The following is a 27141-nucleotide window of genomic DNA, read 5'->3' on the forward strand; positions in this document are numbered from 1 at the left end:
CCCTAGCTCCTGTCTCTGGTCTCCCCACCCTATTTAATTGAGGTTTCTGTTTATTCTTTTTTTTTTTTTTTACAGTCTCCTTGTGCAATTAAGTTTGGAGTTCTATTTGGCCACTTTTGAAAGGTGAACTTCGTTAAACCAAGCAGCAATGTAATGAACCTATTCTGTATCCTACCCTGACACTTCCATCGCAGCTTTTTCTGTGATGTTCAGTAGCAATGAGAAAATGGTACACATGGTTTCTGATAAGGAAAGGTACAGGAACAGTAGCAAACAGATGTTGAAGCCTCATACAACATGTTACCCATCCATTTATCACTGAGCCTCATTAAGCCAGGCTCCTTGAAGGGACTGTTTTCATCTGACTTTTCCCCCTGTGCATATCAAAACCAAATGTATTTTATAGTATCTAAGTATGTAGAGCAAGAAGTTCCAATCAGCAGGCTTCTGTGGTCAAGAAAGATGGCCTAGCCTGGGAGATGAGATGAAAGCTCAGATCTTGCACCAGGTTACCTCACTTTTTTTTTTTTTTTGAGATCCTGTTACCCATTAGCTTTGCCCTCCCACCCGACCTGCATTTTCCATTCCTCTCACCCTATGTGACCACTAATCTACTTCCTATCTCTACGGATTTGACTATTTTGGACATTTCATATGAATGGAATCATATCATATATGGTCTTTGTGATTGGTTTCTTTCACTTAGCACAGTTTTCAAAGTTCATCCATATTATAGTTTACATCAGCACATCATTCCTTTTTCTGGCTGAATACTATTCCATTGTGTGTGTGTGTGTGTGTGTGTGTGTGTGTGTGTGTGTGTGTGTGTGTGTGTACCACATTTTGTTTATCCATTCATCTTCCAGTGGGCATTGGGATTATTCCCACCTTTTGACCATTATGAATAATACTGTTTTGAACATTAGTGTACGTGTTTTTATGTGGACATATGTCTTCGATTCTCTTGGAATGGAATTACTAGGTCTTAGAAGTGGAATTATTAGGTTATATGTTAAGTGTGTTTAATAAAGACTGCCTGATTTTTCAATCCTGGCTCTATTTCTTTTCCTGTGTTTTTAGGCAAGTTATATCTCAATTACTTTATCTACAAAATGGAACCAACAACACTTCATATGATTGTTTTAAAGATAAAGCAAATTACTGTGTAAGAGGCTCATAATATATTTATAAACATTATATAAGTGTTTCTTTAATATCAATTTCCAGATCATCTTTCTTAAAGATTTTGTGAGAATCCTTAAGCCAGAATGACGAAAGGAATGGTCTCATGTTTGCTCAGCTCTGGACAACCCTTCCTGTGCTATCCCAGCTCTACTAAGCATTTTCTGTTTTCCCAGGATGTCTAACCCACATTGTTCTGTGTTTGAATTGTGGCTTCTTTTCTTCAGTGCCTTATAGGGATTAATAAATAGTGCTTATTCCTTACACTGTCAAAAGACCAAAGTTCACCTCAATATGAACTTTTTAGAGGCTTTAGTTCCCTGCAATATAGTTTGCAAACAGTTGTCTTCCTTACTGCTTTACTTGTAAACTGTGGGGAAGATTTTTAATTACTTGCTTGGCCCTAGACTCTTAACCTTAGTTTCTTACCCTGTGTCTCTGTCACATGGCCCTCAAGGAGCCAGTTTTGTTCTGCTCCAGTTTTGGTAAAAAATTCCTTGCAATTTATCCTGTCAGTGGACACTTGGGTTGCTTCCATGTCTTGGTTATTGTAAATAGTGCTGCTATGAACATTGGGGGGCATGTATCTTTTCAAATTACTGTTCCTTCCAGTTATATGCTCAGGAGTGGGATTGCTGGATCTGAACATCAGACTTGCCAACCCCTACAATGGCATGAGCCAATTCTTTAAAATAAATTTCTCTCTCCAACCAATATGGGTTATACATATATCATATATGTGTGTGAGTATACATACATATATAGTCATCCCTCAGTATCTGTGGGGGGTTGGTTCCAGGAGCCTCCACAGGTACCAAAATCCATGGATACTCAAATCCCTTATATGAAATGATATCATACAATGAATACAGTTGGCCCTCCTTGTCCACAGATATGAAAGCTGACCATATGTGTATATATACATATATGTATATGTACACCTGCACACACACATTCACACACACACACACACACAAGCATCCTAATGGTTCTGTTTCTCTGGAAAAGATGCTAATACAATAGTTGTTCTGAATGAAGAACTGATTTGACAAGAAAAATTTGTAAAGCAATCAAAGAAAACTCAGAAAGTACTATTTCCGTCTCAACCTGTTTTCTATTGGTCAATTTTTGAATATATATGAAGCAGCTGATATAGAATATGTTTCATGATAATACCTTCCATTCTCCCAATGAAGTATGCACACTTAATATACTCAAGTAGGAAACAAGTGAAACAAGGATGCTTGCTGTTGTTTGAGAGAGTTGATTTGCCTGTTGTGGCCTGAGTGTGTCCTTGCTCAAGGCATTCCCTGCATTCGGAATATTTTCCTCCTGGTCATCCTTTGTCCAAATGGCATGTAGCCCATTTTCTGAGGCACAGTTCAATGACTCTTCGAATCTAAAATGCCCAGTTCCTCCAGCTGAACGTTGTCGCTATCCCTTTTGAACTCTGTTTCTCTTACAGTGTTCATCACTTTACATCCTGAATTATAGTGATTTGTGTGCTTGTGTTGTTCCCACCTCTAGAAATAACAATCTTTCGAGGGTAGTAGTTACTGATAAATCATAGATTTCCATCAGAAACTTCTGTAGCTCCTTGATAAATACATGCTGAATAAATAGACCTTTGTGTGTCATTTTGGTCTCTGGAGTTTAAGCTCTTCTCTCTAATTTGTGCTACAATAAGTCCTATGAGTAATTTCTATCAGAGTGACTGTAATCATTCATATATGATAGTGGTGAATATTTACTAGGTAGTGAAGGACTAAAAAGCAGCAGTGTGGGGTTTTAGCTATGAGCTTGCAAGTTGGCATCAGATGACATTTTAAATGAGGGAATTTTATGAACAGAAGTAGTAAAATCACACAGCCTTTGAAGTGTACTCTGGTGACCGTAAAGTTACCAAGGTATTTCCTTGTTCTCCCATGAACGTTCTTGATATTTATCAGTAGTCTGAACTCACTGCTAAATATGTAACAAAAGCAAAGGACAAGTATCTGTGTACCCATCAAATATTTCACTTTCAAATATATTTCTCTGCCCTCAATGAACAGTGTGTACTTTTCATCTGAATTCGGAACACTTTACTGACTTTGCATGATGTGAACAGACACGATGGCACAAAGAGATAGAATGACTTCTCAGGGATAAAAAGCAGAAGTGAAATCTATTTTAGATTCCAGAATTTTAAAATTCCTACTTAGCATATTCAGCAACCAGTATTCCTAGTATCTCTGAAAGAAAATTTTGGGGAATGGTATTATCGGTGAACAGAGATTTTTTTTGTTTGCGTTCTATTCAACTAGTTGTACACTTTATGCATCTAAAAGTTCTCAAAACCAGCACTACTGTAGAAGACAAGAGTAATAATACAAAAAACACTCAGGTCATTGATCCAATATTTATTCATTGATAATATCTAATAGCAGCATATTGAGTGCTGAGGATACATCCATGAAGAAAACCTAGCACCTGTCCGCCCCTCTCTCTCCCTCTTCGGAGATGGCCCGCATTATGTCTATGGAATGTGTACCTACTTTTAATCTGAGCACCCAACCCCCACAACTTGTGGCTTTTCTCTTGCCTTTCAATGTATCTCTCTGAATAAATCTACCTTCTCTCAATGGTGGCTCGCACATGAATTCTTTCCTGCACGAAGCCATGGACCCACACTTGGTAGGGCACGTCCCAAGGGCTCAGCCAAGACCTGGGACTGAGCCCTCCTCACGCCCCACGTCCGTTTTGCTGCATCATATCTCTGGTGTCCAACGTGGGGCATTTACATAAAGAAACAGGACTCAAAGGGCATAATCTCAATCTGCCGATTGGGTTACGGCTCCCCTCTCTTTGGAGGGTGGCAGGGGGTTTCAATTAGCCCTTAAATACTGGCTGATGCTGCCTGCAGGATCTGGCAGAGACCAGCTCTCTAGCCGTGAAGGAGCCCACAGAGCCCAAGACTTTTCTCCTCTGGATCTTTTCTGTCTCTCCTCTATCACTCTACCTCTTTGGACTCAAGAAGATCCACCAAGGCAACCACTCAGACATCCAAATTAAGACCACATGGCAAGTAATTGGCAGCCTGATTGGTCTTTCGTCGTTTCAGAGAGTTGAACTGCTGTTACAAAGGTGCTCCATCACCAAGAAGATTCATAAGAATATTATGAAAGCACTTACAACAGTTCCACATCAAGATAACAGCTATGTGATCGGCTATGTGAAGATTCCAGGCCAAACTGCACTTGGATGCAAAAACAAAAGGCTGTCCTGCACCTGGGGCCCCTAAATTAGGCATTCAGAGATTTTTACTCCCTGATAGGCAGGATCAAAGCCCCTACTGAGCCTGGAAGTAGTTTCAGAAGATGGACCTTCACCCCTCTGCCACCCCATAAGATTATGGGAGTAAAATCTCTGAGGGTGGAATGAGACAGGATGGAAGGGGGCAGGGCACAAGCATTCAAGGAATGCCACAGCAATTAACATCAAAATGGTGAAAGATTCAACCCCCATTAAGCCTTGAGGCTCAAGACGGTGGGAGATGTGACTTCTAGCAGAGCTTGAGCTTCATTATACGCTCATTGTAATATATTATCATGGTGAATAACACACCCACGGGCACCATGGCAGTCCCAAGGCTAGCCACAAAAGGTCAAAGGGTGGCAAATGGCCAACCTCCTGGGAATCCCAGCCCCTTCCCCTTAGACTCGTCCTTCTACTTATTAGCATATGAAGCCACCAAGCCCGTAAAAGCCAGCAACACAGCGCCTCGGGGCCACCCCTCTCTCTCCCTCTTCGAGATGGCCCGCATTCTGTCTATGGAGTGTGTACCTACTTTTAAACTGGGCACCCAACCCCCACACCTTGTGGCCTTTCTCTTGCCTTTCAATGTATCTCTCTGAATAAATCTACCTTCACTCAAAAAAAAAAGAAAAAAAAGAAAACCTAGCACATAACCTCAAGAAGACCACTGAGTACTGGGAGAGTGGGGGTGGACACAGATACCAAACCGACTGGTAAATTTCGATTGTTGTTTAATGTTATTTTTCATTTTCCTGCTGTCAACTTACTGTGGCAGAATAAATGATCTCCTTTTCTGTCTTGCATCTGAAAAGATGAGCTCTGTCCTCCCTTTCTATTGCAATCCGCCTTTCCCTGCTCAATAAATACAAACAGAGCTCTTCAGAAAGAAAGTTAAACTGTTCTGGATTCAGGCCCATTGAGGAAGATTATCACAGAAGGAGAATGGACAGAGGTTATTGACTGGAATTGAAGAGGAAGGTGATTGACACCTAGAGGAGATTTCCAAAGGTAGGTAGGGACTTGGGTTCTTATTCCCACTTGGAATCTCAGTAAGTGGCAGGACCTCTGATAAGAAATGTATGTACACTGCTGGTGGCTCAATCTCTATTGCCACGGTCTTTTGAGCCTTGAAGAAGGCTCTGGGGCTGAGATGGCCTTGGAGGAAGGGTACTACACAAGCAACAGAGTAGCCTACCTTAAAATAGGTCGCACGGGCTTGAGCAATGAGCATGGCAACTAGGCAGCTAGAATGAACTCAGATCAAGAATCCTTTCTTCCATGATGATATAGGATGAACTCTGTAATAACCCCAGGAGTCATGAATAACCTCAAGGAGGAGCTTTCGAGTAAGTAACATTAAATATGTTGACAAGCGTGTTCAGTAAGTTTTTTTTGATTTTTCCAAATAGTGTGATTTTTGTTTCACCCAAGTCTCATGGGGCAACTTCATATTCCTTACAGTCAGATAGATGGATAAGTACTAAAATGCGGAATGTACTGGGTGTTAGAAATGCTCATAGGAGAAAGCAACTACCAGATTTCCTAGATTTTAAAACTTGTCTGGTCACTTTGGTATTTCTCTATTGGAATATGTCTTAAAACTGATGCATACCTTTACTATTTTCTTTGTTTTGCTTTAATTTTCCAAAAAAAAAGCTGTTATTTTATTTTATTTTAATAATGAGAAGGGATAATTTTCTTTTATATAAAAATATAAATATAAAAGGCTGACATTTTTAGAGTCAAGGAAATATCATCATTTCCTGTAGGGAACTAAAGGAGACAGGAAGGTATCATAGAGGAACTAATTTTTTTAATAGATTCAAAAGATGAATAGTGAATGAAGTGGAGTAGATGAAAATAAATGGAAAAAGCATCATATGTGCAAGAAAACCTGAGCACGTCATTGGCAGGCAAGTGACTTAGCACCTCTTAGCCAATATGCAAAAACTACTTGTTGACTATTTTGTTAGAGAGTATGGAAAATTATATTAATAAAAAAATTTGCATAGAAACAAATTCCTTTGCTAATTGGCTTCTACTGGTCAAAGCACAATGAATGTTCTGAAAAAAATGTGACCACTTAGTTGGATGCATGTTCATAGATCAAAATTTAAATAAAAAGATGAATCATGTCCGCATTAAGAAGCATTGTTACCGGCGTCTTGGACCTTGGCATTTTGGCTGTTTATTACCGCTTATTTGCAAGAAAGCTCAGTATAGAGAGCTAATTCTAGCAAGAAGAGTTTTGTATTTTTATTTCTGCTTCAGGGCTTGCCTCTTTTGGCAGAAATGGGACCAAAAATTTACATTTTGCCAAAGATGACAGGTCAAAGCCTGCAGTATCTGGCAACAAATTTTCCTTGTAATCCAGGACTGTGCAGCACTTGGAGAAGCTGGCACCCGGCTGGGGCTGTCCATGTGGCCCATGCCTTAATCTAGCTCTGAGTTCAAGGAACTTTGAGAAGCAAAACTGTGTTTGTGGGAGGGACGTGAAATGAGGCAGTATAGTAAATTACTGTTTTAATGAGATACTGTGGCAAACATCATTTCTCTTGATCCCTGCATCCTTGTGCTATAGTGTCATAACTTCCATGTTAAATGATGAAACTGAAACTGAAACTGAGGAAATTAACCTACCTTAAATGAGATTAATCAAACAATACATAAGTAGAAACTGGAGTGTAGGTCCTCTGAATCTCAACTCATGTCCTGCCCACTACTCCCCTAAACAGGCACTGTGACTCTTTTATCCAAGTGAGAGATTCTTTTGTTTGTTCAAATAAATCAATATACTTGATATTTCAAGAATTGTTTATGCCACAAGTATTAAAAGCAAATGAAAGAATGAAAGTAAATCATCCAACTGGTTTAGATTAGAAAAATGCCACATCTCCTTTTTTTTTTTAAATGGAAGTACTGGGAATTGAACCCATGACCTCACGCTTGCTAAGCATGTGCTCTACCACGGAGCTATTACCCTCCCCTCAGCACGTCTCCTTTTTGTACACTCAATGTAGGGGGCCCCTACACAATGATCAGGCTCCCGGTTGCTAATGGTGGAAGCTACAGCTTATTATCTGACTTCTTCTAAAATGTGAACCATAACAAAAGGGACAACCACATAATTGGAGCCATGACTGCCAGGGCCCCGCCCACATCCTGGAAGGCTCCTGGTTTTCAATGGAGTTGGTAGCTGTTGTGAAAAATGGCAAATTCAAATCCAAGCAGTTGTGGTTTGTAAAGCTCTTTATAGAGTTAAGGTAAGCAAATTTATTTGTAGCAAAATACACGCAATGAAAGTCCTTTGGGATAAACATTCCTAAGTAAGTTGCTGAAACACTGTGGATTTTTTAACCACAAAGTAATTCCCTAGTAATCAGTTTTGAATGCTGACAGGCTTGTTTTCTTCCTGGTTTCTTATTTCTGACCTTTTTAATTCCTTACTTTAGCAACAGTAAAAATATTCCAACATAATTCTTTCCAAGGACTCTCTGTCAGCAGCTGTGAAACCTCTAAACTCTGTTTTTATTCGGCTGGTCATTAAGTAAGGTCAGCGTGGGGCCTATGTCACACTTTCTAGTCAAATTAAACAGCTTTTCAACTGGTGAGAAATGAAGAGTCCTGATTACCAACATCCCAAGTTTCTGAAACCTACCATGACATTGCTATTATGTGGTAGACAAAAAGTCTGTGCTAAATTTCTGACTAACACGTTGAACTCATTCATCTAACAACTTATTTTATTATTGTGTATGTGGGGTTTTTTGTTTGTTTGTTTTTCCTTGCTCTCTTATTTTAGTTAAAAGACTGAAATGAAAGAATTTGAAAAAATCAAAACGGGACAGACTTTAATATGCCAGGAGAATTATTTATTTGACAGATGGGAAACTAAAGTAAATGACATGCAAACCACAGGCTCAAACCCCCTTTTAGATATATACTCTGCTACTATTATCTGTGTGTGCGCGCACACACACACACACACCCGCTCCCAGAGCAGCGGGTACCTTTTGGAGGAAGTTCTTGCTAAAATCATAAGGTTAGTTTATAAGCACAGTTTATGACTCTTCTTTTATTGAAAGTGCGTGACCAAATGCTGTTGAGCACAATGGTGATTCAGCGTATTGTATTTTTTGGTAGAATGTTAACACGCCTATGAAAGTTCCAATTCAAGATCTTAAAGAGTTGGCTGAATATCAATGTGTGCTCACCCAGGTCATAAAGTCATAGTAGTGAGAATCATAGCTACTTCTCAAGATTTCTTCAAGATCCTTAAATTGTACTTAAAGAGTCTTCATATTTGATTTCCAATTACCTTTTTAAATTTGTATTTGTCCCCTGTCACCTTAACCTCCCCGGCAGCAGCATAAAACATGAAGTTTTCTGGCATTGTTTCTTTGTAAAAACAATTTTTTTTTTGGCCTGGAAATATTTCTACTACTTCTGTATCTGACAGCATTTTAATGTCCTCTACTCACATAGCACCTCCTCGGTGAAATACTTTTCAATGACCTTAGGGAGAGTTGAGCAGTTACTGTCTCTGAGTTTTAACAACACTCGGTTCATACCTGTGTTACAGCACCTAACACCATAATGCGTGCTCTCACTAAACTCCACTAACATTTATAAAATTTTGGAAATGTGACAAGAACTAGAAATATAATTATAAAAAAACAACCAAACAAAAGTTGGGGTGGAGTCCCTGCACAGAGAGGAGGTAAATCCATCCTCATGCTTATATGCAACTTAAGGATAATGATCATGCCTTGATTTATCTTTAAATTATCAGTACTAGGCCAGGGCTTGATCTATGAAATGTATATGGTAAATATTTATTGAATTATATCAGAATTTCAGAGCTGAAGTTCAGATTTCCTGATCATGAATAAAAGAACATTTCCTTGACCAGATAACTCTTCATGTCACTGCTACATTCTAGAAAAAGGCAGAGGTTTATTATATAAATATTTCATATTTATTCACATAATGATAAAAAAAACTGCAGCTATTAGTCAAAAATCTGACTTTGGAAAGTTTTAAGTATGATTAAACTAGTTAAACAGTGTGTTCTGTGGGATGTTTGTATGTATTACAGGGAAAAAGGAGTTCTGCAGTTATGCAAATTTAGGAAACATTGGGTTAAATGCAGTTAAATAACTTTATTATATGACTTCTCAAATATTGGGGTGTGTTGCAAATCTCTAAGAGGAGGATGGAGTCTGATTCATTTCCCAAACTTATTTGGCAAAGGAATCTTTTCATCCATGAGGAGCTTATGAAGAGTGACCATGTAATTTATTGCTCAAACTGGGGCACTTTTGGGTGCAAGAGAGAGAGCTATTAATAATTATGTTAGGTGTAAACTGGGATTATGCCAGGCAAACCAGGACGTATGGTCACCCTAATCCTACAGGATTAGTTTCCTTTTGAGATAGCGTTTGAAAAAAAAAAACAAAACCTAAACTAACATGGTCAAAGTTCAAAACTACTTGTATGTTAATATATATCCAGGATTAGTATTTGTGTTGATGATAACAGCAACTGGGAGGTCACAAGATGACTCAATATCATGCTATATTTTTATTTTTCCAGCACAAGGATCCTTTCTATTTTTACATCTTTTTCTTTGAAACTGTACAGTTTGAATGATGGAAGTGACAATAGAGTTATGCTTGTCTGGCGAAGAATAATACACAATGGAATGCCTCATTTAGCTGTTGGGATGAAGATTGAAAAATATTGGCTTCTGGCCGTGAGGCCATCCCCATCCCACCCAAATACTAGGATTGCATAGACCAACACTCTCTCCCTTCTTTCACACTGAGCATTGACCGTATTGTGTAAATGAGTTCAACCGCAGAAAAGCACCAGTATTTCTTGCTTAGGTGCAAGGGAAAAAAGCTCCAAAATGTGGAATAACCCCAGGTCTAGACTAGCATTGTCCATAGAAATATAATGAGAGCCACTGTGTAACTTTAAATATGCTCCAGTAGTCGCCTTACAAAATGTTTTAAAGTAACAGGTGGAATTAAATTTAATAATATTTTTAACTCAACATACCCATGGTAATTATTTCAATATACAGTCAATCTAAAAATATTAATGTGATATTTCCGTTTTTTTTTCCCTAAATCTTTGACGTCTGGGGTGGATTTTGCACTTACAGCCAAACTCAGTTCCAACGAGCCACATGTCAAGTGCTCCGTAGCCACAAGTGGCCAGGGGTTACCATACTGGAGAGTGAGTTCTAGAATCTCTTGCATATTTTTGTATTTGGCTGTCCAGATGATTTCATATATTCTTAGGGGATGAGTTATATCCCCGAAGAATGACTTTCGTCACCTAAGAATATGTGAAAAATAAAAAGATATCACTGTATTGAATCATCTTATGATCTTCCTATTGCTGTTGTCATTGCAGTTTCAACACAACTACTTACTGAAGAAAAACAGGTGATGAGAATGACAGTTGCTGGCATTTCTTACTTTCCTACGTACTAGCCACTGTGTCTAATGCTCCCATACATTACCTGATGCAATCCCTGTGCCTGTGAGGTAGTTACTGTTTGTATCCCTATTTCATGAAAGAGAAAACTAAGGTTGGGAGATAGTAAATAACTTGCCCAAGGCTGTCAACTGATAAGATAAGGTCATGTGGTGCTACAGACTCCAATAACAAGGATGCTGACCCACCTGGTCCAGTGCCCCAGTTTCACATTTCTGCTCAACCCCTTACCAAATGTGATCATTTGGCAGATCATTTACTTAGCAAAAGTAACTGGCTCTGTTCTGGTTCTGTTGTAAAGATTCAATGACTACACTAATATAAAGATTTAGCACAAAACCCATCACATATTAAGCTCAATAAATGTTGGCCTTGTTAGTATATTATTTCTATTACTAGTAATGTTACAAGTATTGTAAAGTAGCAGAGCCTGGAATCAAACTCTGGTCTATCTGGTTTTAAGGCAACATATATTGTATTACAGCTAATTCCAAAAAGACAATAATATTACTTGTCATTGTATGACAGTTTTTGATGTGCACTCAATGAATTTGTTTTCATTTTGCAAACTTCCCTAAGATGTTCAAAAGATCAAAGAAATAGATAATTCATGCTATCTATCTACATTACAATTCTACCTATACAAATCTATCTATATTACAATTTATGTTGTAAAAAACAGCCAAGGTAACTCAGTTTGAACTTTTCAGAAGAAAAGTATTACATAAATCCAAGAAACCATACTTAAAATGTTTTAATTTATTATGACATTTCAAGAATTAAGGTTGATTCTCAACTAAGTCCATACCATTAAAAAGTTTATCTAGAGATGAAACATTTAAAATAACTTTTGTTTTGGAAATCTTCAAACATGCTCAAAATAGAATTTTATAATAAACCTACATGTACCAATCAGGCAGCTTCAACAGTTAACCGTACAATTTTATTTCATCTGTACCTTTTCTACTACCATCATTATCACCACTGTATTATTTTAAAGCAAATTTCAGACATCACATTATTTCACTTCACAATATTAACGTTGTATACGCCTAAAAGATACGGATATTCTGTGGAAAATCTCAGTCTTAGGCTGAAGATACTATTTTCCAAAAGATAGTCTTAATTTGGGAATCTCAATTTTAATTCCCTTTCCTTGTTACTTTTCTAAGAAATGTCCAGTTTATAGCACTGATATCAGCATTTCATTTGATCTTGGACAATGGTTCTCAAACTTTTTGTTCCCAAATCCCTTAACACCCTCAAACTTATTAAGGATCTCAAAGAGCTCTGGTTTATGTGAGTTACCTATTGAAGTTTACTATGTCAGAAATTCATACTGAGAAATTTTTTAAAAATTAATTCACTTAGAAGGGGAATATATGTATGCATATGTATGACTGAGACATTATGTTGCACACCAGAAATTGCCACAACATTGTAAACTGACTATACTTCAATAAAAAAATTAATTCGTTTAAAAATAACAATGTAGTTTAGTTGAAGTGTGGAATCATAAACCCAATAACATGTTAGTACGAGTAGCACATCTGTATGGAAATAGCTTTGTTTTCCAAAACAAAACTAAACGAGTGAGAAGAATGGCATTGTTTCACATTTTTGCAGATCTCTTACTGTCTGCTTGATAGATTCATCTGGATTCTCATATATATTTCTGCCTTTAATCTGTTGCAGTATATTGTTGGTTGAAGAATATGAAGTATAATGAATTCAGGTAAGAATCATCAACATAGGCTAAAAACATGGGTGGACATATGAAGAGGGATAGGACATTTAGATAGTGAAAGATCTCCCTCCTAATTATTTGTGAATCACAAATTCATTAAAAAATTGTAATTTTTTGCAATTGCAATTGTAATTTTACAGTGGAGAAACCAAGTGGACACCATCTTTACTGAGCTGATGTCACCAAAATGGGAAACTGACTTCAAGTTCTTCTGATGCGGTGCCTGAGAAGATCACAGCATCACTTTTGTTATACTTGTGTCAAAAGATTCATAGCCTGCTTCTAATCACCAGGAAACTCACATCAAAGAACACAGTACAAAACAATTGTCCCAGACGCTTAAAGATACCACTGTCATGAAAGAACCCTCCCTCCACCTGCCACAAAAAGCTGGGGAACTTGTTCTAGATTAAAAGCAACTTAAAGAAAAAAAGACATAGCAATTAAATATAATGCATGTTCTTGAATTGGACCCTGGATCAGGGCAGAGTTGGGGGGGCGGTGTGGAGGTATAACATGAAGACAATTGCCAAAGTTTAAATATGTATCAAACAATAGATAATTGCATTGAACTAGTGTTAAATTTCATGAATTTAATCCTTGTACTATGATTTTTTAAGAGAATATCCTTATTCTTAAGAAATACTAACAAGTATCTTTGGGGTGAAGAAGTATGTCTATGATTCTCTCAAATGATTCATGAAAAAATCAATAATATGGATAGATAGATATGATATAGAATAATAGAGCAAATGTGGCAAAATGTGAGTAATTGATGAGTCTCACTGAAGAGTATATAGGGGTTTCTTGCGTTAATCTTATGTCTTCTCTACAAAAATTATTTCAAAATAAGTAGCTAAAAATAATAATATTAATTTGGAATTTTAGAAATTCAGCTAAAATTTCTCCCAAGTATACTAAATTATCAAAGGCATACAGAATTAAAAACACACATTAATGAAGAAAAGTTCCCTAATGCCTTTCTTAATTTCCCATTTTAGAAATAGAAAGCAAGGAGATGGAAAAGATGAGCTTGTGATGAAATTAAAATAATTGTGTTACTTATTGACACGTTTTCTGAACTGAATACTTTTTATAAAAATACAAAGTTCTGTTTATAGTCAAAATGCACTTCTCTAGGACACAGTCAAAGTATTTCACAGTTTTATGGAAATAAACACATAGTCATTTTAAATCAATTCAAATAAGCAAGATGCAGTAAAATCTATCACATGCTATCAGTGATATAAGTACCTGGAAAAATGAAAAATAGAAACATAGAACCTATCCTGGAGGAGTTTATAATTTCATCAAATGAAAAATTTTTTATGCGTGAATTAAAAAGTAAAATAACTGGCACATGATTTACTGCCCAAACATCAGTTATCAGCCAGCCCTATGGAGTGGAAATACAATGCAAGCCATTTAAGTAATTTTAATTTTCTAGTAGCCAAATTTAAAAAGAAAAAATAAACAGGTCAAGTGAATGTTGGTAATCTGTTTTATTTAACCCAATCTATCCAAAATATTATTGCCACATACAATTAATATGAAAATTAATAAGATGTTTTACATTCTTTTTTAGTACTAAGACTCAGAAATCTGTGTGTATTTTACATTTCTAGCACATTTCAATCAGATCAGCCACAATTCAAGTACTCAAAAGACCACTATACTATGACCAGTGGCTACAATTTCACACATTCGCTCAGAGCAAGTATAAATAATGATGGGAGAATTTCTTCCATAAAAATAGCACAGTGGCAGCATATCACTTAGCAACTGTATCCATATGACCCTTCTGTAAATTTAATCCAAGTTTCCCTTGGTCTCATCATCTTAGGTATACAAAAGGGTTTTGATTAATGGCAATTATTCAAATTCAGTGAGCTTGCTGCTCTTTGCATTTCATAGGACAATGGTCGGTTCCAAAATTCCTCTTCCCCACAGTATTTTTTTCAGGGTCCAGGGTTGTCCTGCCCGTGTTCACAACCAATCCCCATACCTACCTCAGTTGAAAGTCACTTGAAGGGATGCATCACCACTGTCAAAAGCTGTGTCTCCCAGTGAATCTCAAATCTGCAGTTTAAGCATCAGAAATGGCACCACATTCCAGTCACAATTTATCGTGCTAGTGGAGCAATGTCTTGTTCCAAGATGTAGAAGATGTTCCTGTCCCAAATTTTGTCTTCTGTCATGAAAATAGCTCCGTCAGCTTCCACCCAAAGCATCTCTTCTCAAGAGGCTCTAACTTAGGAGGCGATCAGGAAAGAGAACTGGTGCCCTGTGTATTGTTTCCAGCGCCCAGGCTCCCCCATACTAAACTTCCTCAGCCTTCCTACAGCCCCAAACTGAAGTCCTCATGACAATTAACCCATGAAAAGCAGGCTCTTCGCAGGCCTGTCCTACCAGTTGTCATAAGATGCTTAGTCATGTCTAAATCCTGGCAGTGGACACAGTCTATTTTGAAGCTAAGATCTCTGCCATATGGGGATTTACACACATTAAAAAAATATTTTTTTAAATGTATTAGGGGGGAGGTAATTAGGTTTACTGAATTATTTTTAGAGAAGGTACTAGGGATTAGAACCAAGGACCTTGCACATGCTATGCATTCGCTCTACCACTTGCGCTATACCCTCCCTTCTAAAATGGGTTATGGACTAGTAAGTATTTGGTATTCTGGAGATAGCCTCTTCTGTTCCAACTCCGCTAATTTTCCAGATGAATAAAGTGGCCTGACCAGTCTGAGGCAGCACCTGAGATAAACGTGGTCTCCTCTATTTTTCCAAATTGCCGCAGGTCTACCACTTCTGGTTTAGTGGGATTTCCATCACGCCTGTTGCCTAGGGAAGTTTGCTGTTTTAAAGATTCATGTGGAGGATGATGACAAAAAGGTGTGTGTGTGTTTTGAGGGGGGCAGTCTTTTTGTGTGTCATTCAATGGGGAGAAAAAAGAAAAAGGAATCCAGAGATTGAAATGAAAAAATCCAAATCTAAGTCTCTGTGGAAAATTGGCTTCACTCGGCATTTCATACATGGCATACAGTAAAGTGACTATTCTTGCATATAATTTTTGTCTTATTCCAGATGTGGTTGAGAACAAACAACAAAGTCATTGGTTATTTTCTTTTTATGGTCCTACTATGGAGTACAGAACATGGACTCTAACAGCATTTTTTAAGATTTATAAGGTTTTTAAAAAATAATATTTGAGATATTTGATGAGCTGTTCTCTTGTTCAATCATTCATTCATTCAACAAGTGCTTATTTAGCACCTATAATGTAATAGGCTCTAAGCTAGTTGCCACATATATACTGGAAAAGAAATTTCCCTTGTCTCTTATAATGATAAGAAGAGTCATAAAAACAAGAAGGCAAGGATATAAAGGACAGAAGAATAAGAAGAGAAGCAATTTCAATACTGTCTATGGTAAAGGTACACATAGAACACAGACCTAACCCAGAAAAAGGTACACTGGTGTCAACCAAAAACAAAATTGCAGGAGGCTGCAAATAAGAAGAGTTCATCTGGGGTCTTGAAATTTGGGAGACAAAGATTCAGGTAACTCTAAAAGAGTATTCCAAGGAAGAGAAAGAATTAGAGGCTAATAAAGACAAAACGCCACAAGGTTGTTAAAAGTTGCCTGGCAAGAATTGTGATTGACTCTGATGCGAGTCAGGAAATATTTGTCCTTAGGGAATTAGAAGTTGTTTTACAGTAGGGGGTCTGATAAGTAGATAGACTGCCTTGAGTTATTTTAGGGTAAAGGTCTGATAAGTATCTTGACTTTCTGGTAGGTATTCTGGATGATTCCATCAGGTCGAAAAGTCAGATTCCATCGGGTTGAAATGTTCATTGTCCCATTTCCTTAAAGATCCCCCAGCTCCATTTTAGAGAGCTCTCTTAGCAATATTGATTCCATTTTTACTTTCCTTTCACATTGGAAGTAGTGATATCAAACTTAAGACATAAGTATGAGTTGGAATTATCTGGGAAAAGAAGGATGAAGACGGGGTAGATGAAGAATGTCGAGCTTAAGAGTTAGAAGGGAAAGTTCATTAGAAGACCCAGAGGTGAGCGAGCACATGTTCAAGTTACTGAAGAGTTTCACAGAGGAGGGACCAAGAGATGAGGCAGGTAAGATGTACTTGAGTCAGATCAGGAAAAGCCCTGAAGAACATTAGTGATATTGACTTCACTGTAAGGAGAATGGAAGGGGTTTTGAGAAGCTTTTGACAAGATGTGATCTGCATTTCAGAAAGATCCTATGACTGCAGAGTTGAACAGGAATCACAGGACGAGAGATCCAGCAGTTGCAGTTACGCAGTGACAAAAGGCAGACACAATCTCGGATTGTGGTGATGGAGACTGGTAGGAGTAGCCAGGGACAGACTTAGCAGGAAAAAGAGGCAGAATTGACAGGATTTGCTAACTAATTTAAGGGCAGGGCAGGGGACCATATCTCACTGGTGAGCAAAGCGTGGAGGCAAGAATTTGGCTTGTGAGCAAAATTCTCCACTGCCACCCACTCTTGATTCTCTACTGCCTAGCTAAGTGTCACACAGGATGTAGTGAGAAATGAATATTTGATGATTGGATGGATGAATATGAATTTACTGACTACATGAATTCATTAATTAAAAAGCAGAGAACTCGAGGGGAGACGTAAAAACAAAGAATAAACATTGCTAAATTAAAAAGCTCAATTTGAACAATTAAAAATTCCCATCGAGGCTGAGATTTCTGTGAGATCTTGAGAGATCTGAATCATAAGCTTGAGGGATTTTAGTAAAACGATAAAGAACTGGCTCAAACAATGAGTTGGTTGATGTGAAGAAAACACACACACATACACTAAGGTGAAACTAAGAAAGCTAATACCATGCGAGAAATGTACGTTAAGTAACTACATTCTGTTGATGAGCATATAAATACATTGTAGGTATCCTTTTTGAACTATTGTAAAATTGAACTAGTACAATTTAATGTAAAATTTTAAAACTAATAATATAATCTCAGGTAGTGATCTATACTTTATTCTCCACAGAAAAGAAGGAAAGAATTAGAAAGAGTAACAAAGCAAACTTATTATTCCTAACTACTATTAAGTAACTGAAATAGTAAATATCTAATTGTTTAAAATGTAAAACTAGACCTAAATCTGATTACAGATTACACAGCTTGTGTAATTCTTTCCCATACAAGCGCACAAATAGGAACTTAGACAAGAAAAGCACGTTGACCATTTGTTGTATTAACAGCAAAACTTCTTAACTGACTGCCAGATCTAAAGAAGCAAACAATAAGTCTGAACAAGAATCAGGAAAAAGATTAAAGACTGCCAGTAGCTCCTATAGACAAGAATGAACTTAATCCATTATAAAAATATTCTACTGAGGTTCCAGTGACATAGAAAAAAGAAAATCAAATCAAGACAACCAATGAATCTGAGGAGACATCATGTTGTGTCATCAATAGTTGGTACTATGGATTTCTTTTCATGTGTGGTATGGTCTGCCATCAAATACAATTTCTTAACTAGAACATCAGCTATCAGCAGTGATCGCCCACCAGTTGGCAGACAATCCTCTGAGCCCTTTGATCTGCTTACCCCACGGCACTTCTTTCTGACTTGAAGCAGAAAGTGTCCAAGCAGCTTCCATCAGGCAAAGTTCAGTTTTAAACCATCTATTTCTTCCTCACTCTTTTTCTGTTAATAAAACTACCACTATCTTTTCCTCATCCGTCTCCTTAACCGTTACATTCACTACCTTGCCGAATCCTGTTATTCTATTCTGACTGTCTTTCTCATTCCTTCTCCTTCATATTCTTAATGCCACATTCCTAATCCGTGTCTTCGTTTTACCTTTCACAGACTGTAACAACAGCTTTATGACAAGACACAGAAGGCATATTTCATCAATAAAACGTACTTACCAGTAAGTTATTTTTCTTAAATCATAAATCCGGTCATGCAAATTCCTTGCTCAAAAACCTCTAATATTTTTCCATTGTCTACCAAATAATCTGACCCAAATGTACTTTAGTTTCATTGTTCAACATGTTTTCACGTAACTAATGCCTCCGCCCAACAGGATTACTATGTTCATTCTGTGATTGCGCCCCACTCTTTCCAGTCTCCATGTCTTTGTTCACACTGTTCACTCAACCTGAAACCCCTTCCCTGACTCACCCTGCTGCCTAGCTTTCTAGAACTGCCCAGCTTTAAAGTTACCTTTTCCACAAAGTTTTCCTTGGTGTCCTTCAGGGAACATTCATGACAGATTTCTTAAAAAAATTATCTCACTAATAGTAATGATTCCCAAATGCCAGTCCACAAATATATAATGTTGGTGACAAATTTTTCTCTTATCCATGATGAAATGGGATGAGAACAATGTAGCGAATTTTTATTAAAGTAAATTTATTTAAAATTGTTCTTTATTCTGATATTATGTTCATCCTAAGTTTTAGTTTAAAATACCCTGTCTTAAATATGTTTTTTTAAAAAAGTCTTATGTAGTAAAAAATAAAAGCTGGTGACCTTATGTACGTCATTTCAATTTTTAAGGGAAATTTCATTGGTCTATGAAATCAAAAAATCTGCATACCACATTTTATCTTACATTAGCAAATGGTCTCAAGTTTTTTTTTCCCTTTAAATCTCTTTTTCTTATGAATTTGAGGCCATTATTACTCCATGAGATTCTTTGCAAAAGGACTTTATAAACTATAAAGTAGACAGATGTCTGTATCTCAAAATCTCTTGCACTAGACCGTTAACTGTGGTGGACATTGTGATAAGCACCAAGGTCCTCCTTCCAGGAGAACTTTTTACTCCAGCTCCTGGAAGGGCGGTTGGCAGACAGCTTTCAGCTGGCAGCCCCTGCAAGGATGGTTTCGACTATAGATAACCACCTGACTCAAGGTCATGCCTCTTTGTTGGTGGCTTACATCCAATAACCAATTGATGCCATCTTGGGAATACTCTGAAGGGTCATTTTAGCTCTAGAGCTTTTCCTGGGATGAGCCAAAACTGTTGTTAGTTCTGCATCACAATTCAACTTCTCCTTCTGCCTACTCTTGTTTCCTTCCCCTCTTTGCAAAAGGTGTAGCTTCCATGGACATTCCTACAACCAAAACACTAAACTTCATCTCAAAGTTGTCTTCCTACGGAGCCCAACCTGCTTCATTAATTCTTTGAAATCTAAAACTGTGTTCTTAATCTCTTTATCCTCGCAAGAGCCTTACACTGTATCTCGAAGATAACAAATGCTTGAAGCAGTAAAAGAAGTTAATTAGGATAGACCCTCTTGATTGAAGCCATAATGCTCCATAGGTAAAAATGACTAAACAGAAATAGGTAATAAACTCATCATAGGAGTTTCTTTCACTCTGACTATGTCACAGAAATTCTGCTTCAGTATTGGTAGATTCTTATGTTGGATTTGTAAGCTGACATTAAAAATAAAATCTAAAATATCAAAATTATGTGATGTCCACTTAGAAAGATGCATGGGTCTCTAAAAATGTAAACAGATGTTAGCACACAAAAAGGAAATTATTAGGATGAGCAGATTCACACACACCTTATGCAGGACAGAAACCGGGGCATCCTGGGATCACAGGAAAAGAAACCAATGGGTCATTTCTTCAGCGAGGCACTATCTGAATGAATCAGTTCCTGAAACTGAAATTTCAAGGAGGGAATTATTTGATTGGCCTGGCTTGGGTCACGTGGCCACCCGTTCAAAGATGGCAGGACACCTGGACAGACCATCCTATCAAGACTACATACAACAGAAAAAGATGTAGCTCCTCAAATGACAACTGAACTGCTATTTCTAAAATAAGGGTGATGAAGATGTATAGTGCACACTGATGAATCTGCCTGCCTTACACAAGTCTGTCAGATAACATAAGCAAAAAATATCCTGAGAAACCAAGACTCTCAGGATGAATCAAGGAAATACTGTAGCAGTCATTTCCGAATAAGTATAGCCAAAATGCCTTATAATTTCACATATGCAGGGATGCCTAATAAGTGAAAATATGTAAATAAGGTAGGCTTTATATTGAACAAACCAGAAAATAGAAAATGTAGATACCTAAATTATATCAGTCAAATCTATAAAAATAAAGTGAGGACAGAATGCTTGAATTATTGAGATAATTGCTCAAATTTTTTTCTTTTTGATAATGGATATTTGATCATAAATATGTCATTTTTATTACAGTGATATAATACTTACATCACTGATGATTCTGGATGGGTGAAGTGGCTAGTAGGAGATTACTTATTTTTTTATTCCTCTAAAGTTAACCTTAATTGTGCATACATTGTTCTTTTTAAATTGAATTTATGTATCTTTGTAGTGGAGTTGCCAGATAAAATACATAATGACCAGTTAAATTTGAATTTCAGATGAATAATTTTGTAGTATAAGCAGTTTCAAATATTGCATGAGACAGTTTGACTAAAATTACTCATTATTTATCTGAAATTCAAATTTACCTAGGTGTCCTGTTTTGTTTTGTTTTGTTTTGCTCTAAATGTGGCAACCTTACTTTTCGGCGTACACCTGATGTTTTTTTCCTGTCCGGAAACTCATTTTCCCTACCACTGGTGTCTTAGTCAGTTTGGGTGGCTATAACAAAGTGCCATACACTGAGTGCTTATAGGCAACAGAAATTTATTCCTCATAGTTCTGAAGACTGAATTCCAAGATGAGGGGACCAGCATGGTTGGGTTACAGTGAGGGCCCTTTTCACATGGCAGAAAAAGGGCAAGAGAACTCTCTAGGGTTCCTTTTATAAGGGTACTAATCCATTCATGAAGGTTTTGCCTTCATGACCGAATTACCTCCCAAAGGCCCCACCTCCTAATACCGTCACATTGTGAGGGGTTAGGACTTTAACATGAATCTGGAGGTGGGAGACGCAAACATTCAGTCCATTACAGCTGGCAGTATATGCCTCTTTTATTTTAGAAACTATCTACCCTCCTATTAGTATATGTGGTGTAGGCAGCACAGGTCCATCTCCTCCAGGTGCATGATGTAAATTTACTACTCAGAACACCGCAAAACTCCATGCCACAGTGATAGTTAAGTAAGATGATGATACTGGTCAGGGCAATGAGAACCAGACCTAAGACTTCTGCTCTAGTTGTGGGAAAAGAGGAGTTTGCTTATGTGTTTTTCCCTGAAATTATTGCTTAGCTGGTAGGCAATAAGTCCTGGAGCTGCAGGGAGCCAGCGCGTGGGGAGAGCCTGCCTGCGAATCGTGGCTGAATAAAGCTGGAAGGTGGAGAATTAAGGGCTGAGAACCACTGACATCAATGAATGCTAGATCCAACTAAGCCTTCAAAGGTTTATCTTGAATTTTTCAGTTAATAGATCCAACTCTTCTTCACTCCTGCTCGTTCTTCTTCCTCCTCTTCCTCATTCTGTCTCCTCCCCCTGTCCTCCTCTTCCTCCTTCCCCCCTTCCCTCCTTCTTCTTCATCTTCTTTTTATACCTAAGCTAGTTGCACTTAGATTCTGCCATCTGCAGTCAAAAGCCCCTTTTACCAAAGATATTCTGAGGCAACAAAAGGCATACACAATAAAGTTATTTAACAGAAAATCAGAAACAAATGTAGGAGGGCGAAATAAGCCAATCCCAAGTTAACACACTTCGGTGTTTTCCAGTGTGTGGTATATTTTCTACCGATAGTATGTAAGATGATTTTAAGCATTATACAAATAATTTTCTATTTTAACTGTTTAATATTCATTTTAAAGTGAATTAAAAATATAGCATATCAAACCCAAGTGTTCTTTTAAAATACATTTGTTAAAGTAAAACAAAAAAGGATTTGATTAGAATTAGAACAGGTTTTTCTGGAGGTATGAGGTTATGGCAAACATCCTAAAAATATCATGCAAATATCTGAAACTTTGAAAGCTTGACATAGTTGATATGATAGCATCAAACTTTGCTCTGAGTATCCAAGCATCCTGAGGTGAAGCAGGACAGGACTGGGGGGCGGGGTGGTGTGTAGAAAGAAATACATTATTTTATAGCTGTCATCAGAAAAGAGAAATTGTGCCAGTGCTCCTGGAAGGGTTGTTCTCTACAACTAAACTCCAAAAGAAAGTTCTCATTTAACACTCTTACAGAGAGACTATTAATTTATATTACTTAAGAAAAATAACCTGAACAATAGCTTTATAATCAATATAAAAGTGAATGTATAATACTTTTTCCTACAATCTTCTATTAGAGTCAAGAGTTTTTACACTATAACTTAGTGCATTTGATTCTATAAGAGGCTTAAGTTAATGTAGCACAACCATGCAGTCTCCCAGGGATCTAATTTAATGCAAAAATAAAAGTTAGGTTACCTAGGGGTTTCAGTGGATAGCACTTCAATTGAACACTTTTCAAAATCCCACATTTCTCACTGCATTTTGAGAGTAGCTGAATGGCAAAAAAAATTATGGATTATGCTGTCTGAGGAGGTTTTGAAGGACTGGTGTTCTGTATTTCTAATTGAGGACGGACTCCTATGCTTTGAAAATCCAGAGAACAAAAGGCAACAATTATTAATGACAGAAAGAAAAGGCATTTTGTAATTCAAAGAGTTCTGTGCCAACTATAATTAGGAACCTTCTCATAATAGGTAAGCTATCAACACAATGTCCCTCAGAACAGAATATAAGTTGTTAGAAATCCAAATTTAGTAAGCCTTTTCAAGTAGGAACTATAGGAATAGAAGTTAGAGAGTGGGAAACTTAAGTATCTATTTGTTGAAGAAAGAATACGTATTGTAATGGAACAGTAGCAACAGGCAAACGAGAGAAACATCAGAAGTTAGCCTTGGAAAGTATATCTTTGGAAGGAAATGAAAATAGCTTTAGGAAGAGAAAAATGATAAAAAAATGAAACCTGACCTAACAGAAGAGAGTGGTAGAACATATCCGGAGACTAAAGCTCCTTGGGACAATGTTTTGCTATCCTAAGGAAGCAGGAAGAGTATATTGTTCTCTATTTTTAGGTGTGAAATGGTTTTAATCATAGCCTTGGTTTAAATAAATATGAAGACCAAGATAAAGACCTGAATTGTTTTTGTAGTGAATTAGTTTAAGAAATGCTGACTCCAGAAAGATGGACTACAAAGCAGTTGTTCTTGAAGACTTAGTTTCTGATAAACATTTAAAAATTATTTTCTCCTACTTTCATAAATATTTGCCATCTCACGGATTAATTTTGAAAAGAAAAACTATTTCATTAGTATACATTACTTCGAAAAATTTATGAAAACTAAGAAGGGAATCAAGGACAAACTATCAGAGTAAGATACCATTAGTTCCTTTCTTACTGTATACCCCGTAGAAATAACAGATCCCCAGTGTTGTCATATAATGATCACATTCTAAACCCTTGACTTGCAGAAATCCCTAACATACTGTATCCTCAACAATTGTATACTGTCAATTTCTCTCTTTACCTACACTGACATGGCCCCTCTTCCCTACACCTCCCCAATTTGCTTAGAAAACAAGAAGGTTGTTCTATACAGGAAACATCACCACTTAGCAATCATCTTTCTTCACCCTCACCGTGACAATTCATTTTCTTTATCATTTGTAGCTTTGTTAATTCAAAAGAAATAAAATGCAAGAAACTTCCAGGAAAAAAAAAGTACATTGACGTTTTCTTGAGAAATTGACAAGGTTTTTTTATTAATATATATTTTGAATGGTGAATAAAATGTTTCAAAATGATTAGTTTCTAAGCCTTTAATATTGCATTTTTGCAGTAGACATATATGCAGATTATTAAAATATAATATAAAATTCCTGGGTAATCCAGTACTTCAATTGAAAGTATTTCTATCATTAAGAGTCATTGCCACCTTCAAAATAAATTTTTGTTTTCTTTGCTTATGAGGTTGTTACGTATCAGGAATGTCAAAGAAAAGTGAGATTATAGAGGAGGCTAGTACCTGGCAAAAGATCTTCCAATGAAAATAGGAAGGAACTTACCTGGCTGCAGAGGGTGGCTTCAGCATTTACATCCGGATAGGTGAGAACAGAAGTCTCAGCCTTGATACAAAAATTTTGCACTGGGAAGGCCAAGATTATTTAGAAGAAAAGGAGATGGAAAACTACAAGGAGTCTGAAGTAGTTACTTAGAACTCTGTGAGCAGTCCTCCGTTTGTTTCTCCCTCCTTTCCTCCCCCCACCTTTTATGTTTCTTCAATCCTTAGCCAACCAATATTTTTTTGAGAATCTGTGCTAGGCAGTGGGGGATCATGTGTCTGGAAAATACACATATATGCAGCCATAGGCACATAAAAATACAGGATTCATCTCTTTAGAGTCAAATAAGGAAACAAAGAAGTACAAAGAAGTTTACTTCATTTTCAGCTGTAGTGGAATTGCATGCAAGTTTCGATGTCAGCACAGAGGAGAAAGGGGTACCTTACCTGGGAAGTTCAGAAAATGCTTCACAAAAGTGGTAAATACTTGACCTGATTGTTGAAGGAAAGCTTGCTACACAGACAAACTTAGAGAAACAGGAGAGAGGACATTCCAAGCAGAGGGAATAAGGTATGAGAAATGTGGCCTGTTGAGGCAACTCCAAGCACTGATGGAGTGCAGAGTGTGAGGGGCTGGGCGCAGGGGACAGAGTTACCAGAGCATGAGGCTGAGTAGGTTGGGAAGGACAGATACTGATGCACCTTACATATCTGAGTAAGGAACTTAAATCTTACCCTGTTAAGTAAGAAGGAATCTCTGAAGATTTTTTTTTAGGAAAGCAATTATTAGCTTCTCAACTGTTGCTGGCAAAATGTGCAGGTTGAACTAGGGGCAGGACAGTGAGACTTAAAACCAAGAGACTAGGAAGGCAATGATGGTCTTTTAGAGGGCATGCACAGGAGAGATGAAAAAAAGGTGACGCATAGACAGTGAACAGGAGGTAAAATTGACAGGATTAGAGGTCAGGGACATTGTGAGGGGTAGGAAAACAGGATGGTTCTGAGGTTTCTGATTGGAAAAGAGTACATGGCAGAGTTATTCACTGAGACAAGAAAACATGCGAGGGAGAAAGATTTGTGCGTGATGGCTCTGAGAAGCTTATCAGTTGGAGTTAGAGATCTACAGTAAATTCAATGGTGTTTGGAGAGCCTCAGAAAGGTAATATTAGGATCTGTATGAACCTGCATTAAAACAGGAAATTATGACAGGGTGACAGCTTCTCCTTATGTGTGTCAGAGCATTATAATGTGCATGCACACAGATACCATCATTACATAGGAGCTGAGTCATCATACCAGGTCAGTTCTGATGCCTATTAGAGCTTCCCTCTTTCATTGATTCAGAGTCCCCGTCTAATTGAACGTAACGTAAACAAACAAGAGCCTCAGTATGAAGAGCATCCAGGTGGAAAAGAAGTAAAAATATTCCACTGTCTTTATTTTCCTATCTCAAAGGAGGAAAAATGGAAATGTGAGAAAGAAAATGTGTAACTTAATTTTTAAACCACTTGTTCAGATTATTTTAAAATGTTATCTTAGCCAAGGATCTTTGAGTTGCAGGTAACAGAAACACCCTGGAATAAACCAAAAAAAAAAAGGAATGTATATCAGACAATGGAGAATCTGGGAGGAAGAACTGATACTGGGCCTCAGCTAGGAGCTGGAAAGCCGGCAGGGACACAGGCTCCTCTTCCTTCCGTCTTCTTCTCTGTGGGGTCACGTGATCTCCCACTTTTGCTTCTTTCTGTAAGTCCGCTTCATTCCGATTTCTCTCGCAAATCGCTTTCTCTTCTTTCATGAACACAGCAGAAATGGCAGCTCCACATTCCTTGCATTTATGTGTCCTTAGTTTGTGCAATGAGCATAAACTAATATCTAGAACATATGATCCTCAGATCTCAGGAAATTTACTGGCCCTGCTGAGGTTAGATCTTCAGCCCTGGTCCAATCTTCCTTCTATGGCCAGAAGGGCCTTAGACCTTAGATGTGACCTTCTAAAGGCAAGGTCACAAAATATAAATATGGCAACCACTACTCACGAACATCAGTTTTTGAAAAAGAATCGGTATCTATTATAGGAAAATCTAGAAGTGTAAAGATAATATGTGGAATCTGGTTGTCAGTAAGTAATTTGAAAGCTAGCAATGAGCAGAAACTCTGAATGGAAAAAACACAGCCAAGAGGAAATGAATTTGAAAATATACGTATGCTGCTCTCTCCAAACGAGATACCAGGACTGGGAATTTAGAAGGCTAAATGAACCTTCTAAGGTTATTTTAGCAAATAATATTGTACTTGTCCTTAAGAATGTGCTATCAAACCAACTTCTCACCCTTCCTCTGCTCTGTTCTGTATTGTAGGCTGGTGACCCTTACAA

At 37.4% G+C, this 27141-nt stretch overlaps 1 protein-coding gene across 1 annotated transcript in view; it reads left to right on the forward strand.

The window, feature by feature from the left end:
* Positions 1-5139: 5139 nt before the first annotated feature.
* Positions 5140-27141, forward strand: part of NDUFA5 (NADH:ubiquinone oxidoreductase subunit A5) — a 205417-nt gene continuing 183415 nt past the window's right edge. The window contains exon 1 of the mRNA XM_072964574.1: positions 5140-5147. The gene's annotated coding sequence lies outside the window, so the exon portion shown is untranslated. The remainder of the gene's footprint in view (positions 5148-27141) is intronic.

This window comes from Vicugna pacos, chromosome 7, assembly GCF_048564905.1.
Source record: "Vicugna pacos chromosome 7, VicPac4, whole genome shotgun sequence".
In the NCBI taxonomy this organism is placed as follows: Eukaryota; Metazoa; Chordata; class Mammalia; order Artiodactyla; family Camelidae; genus Vicugna; species Vicugna pacos.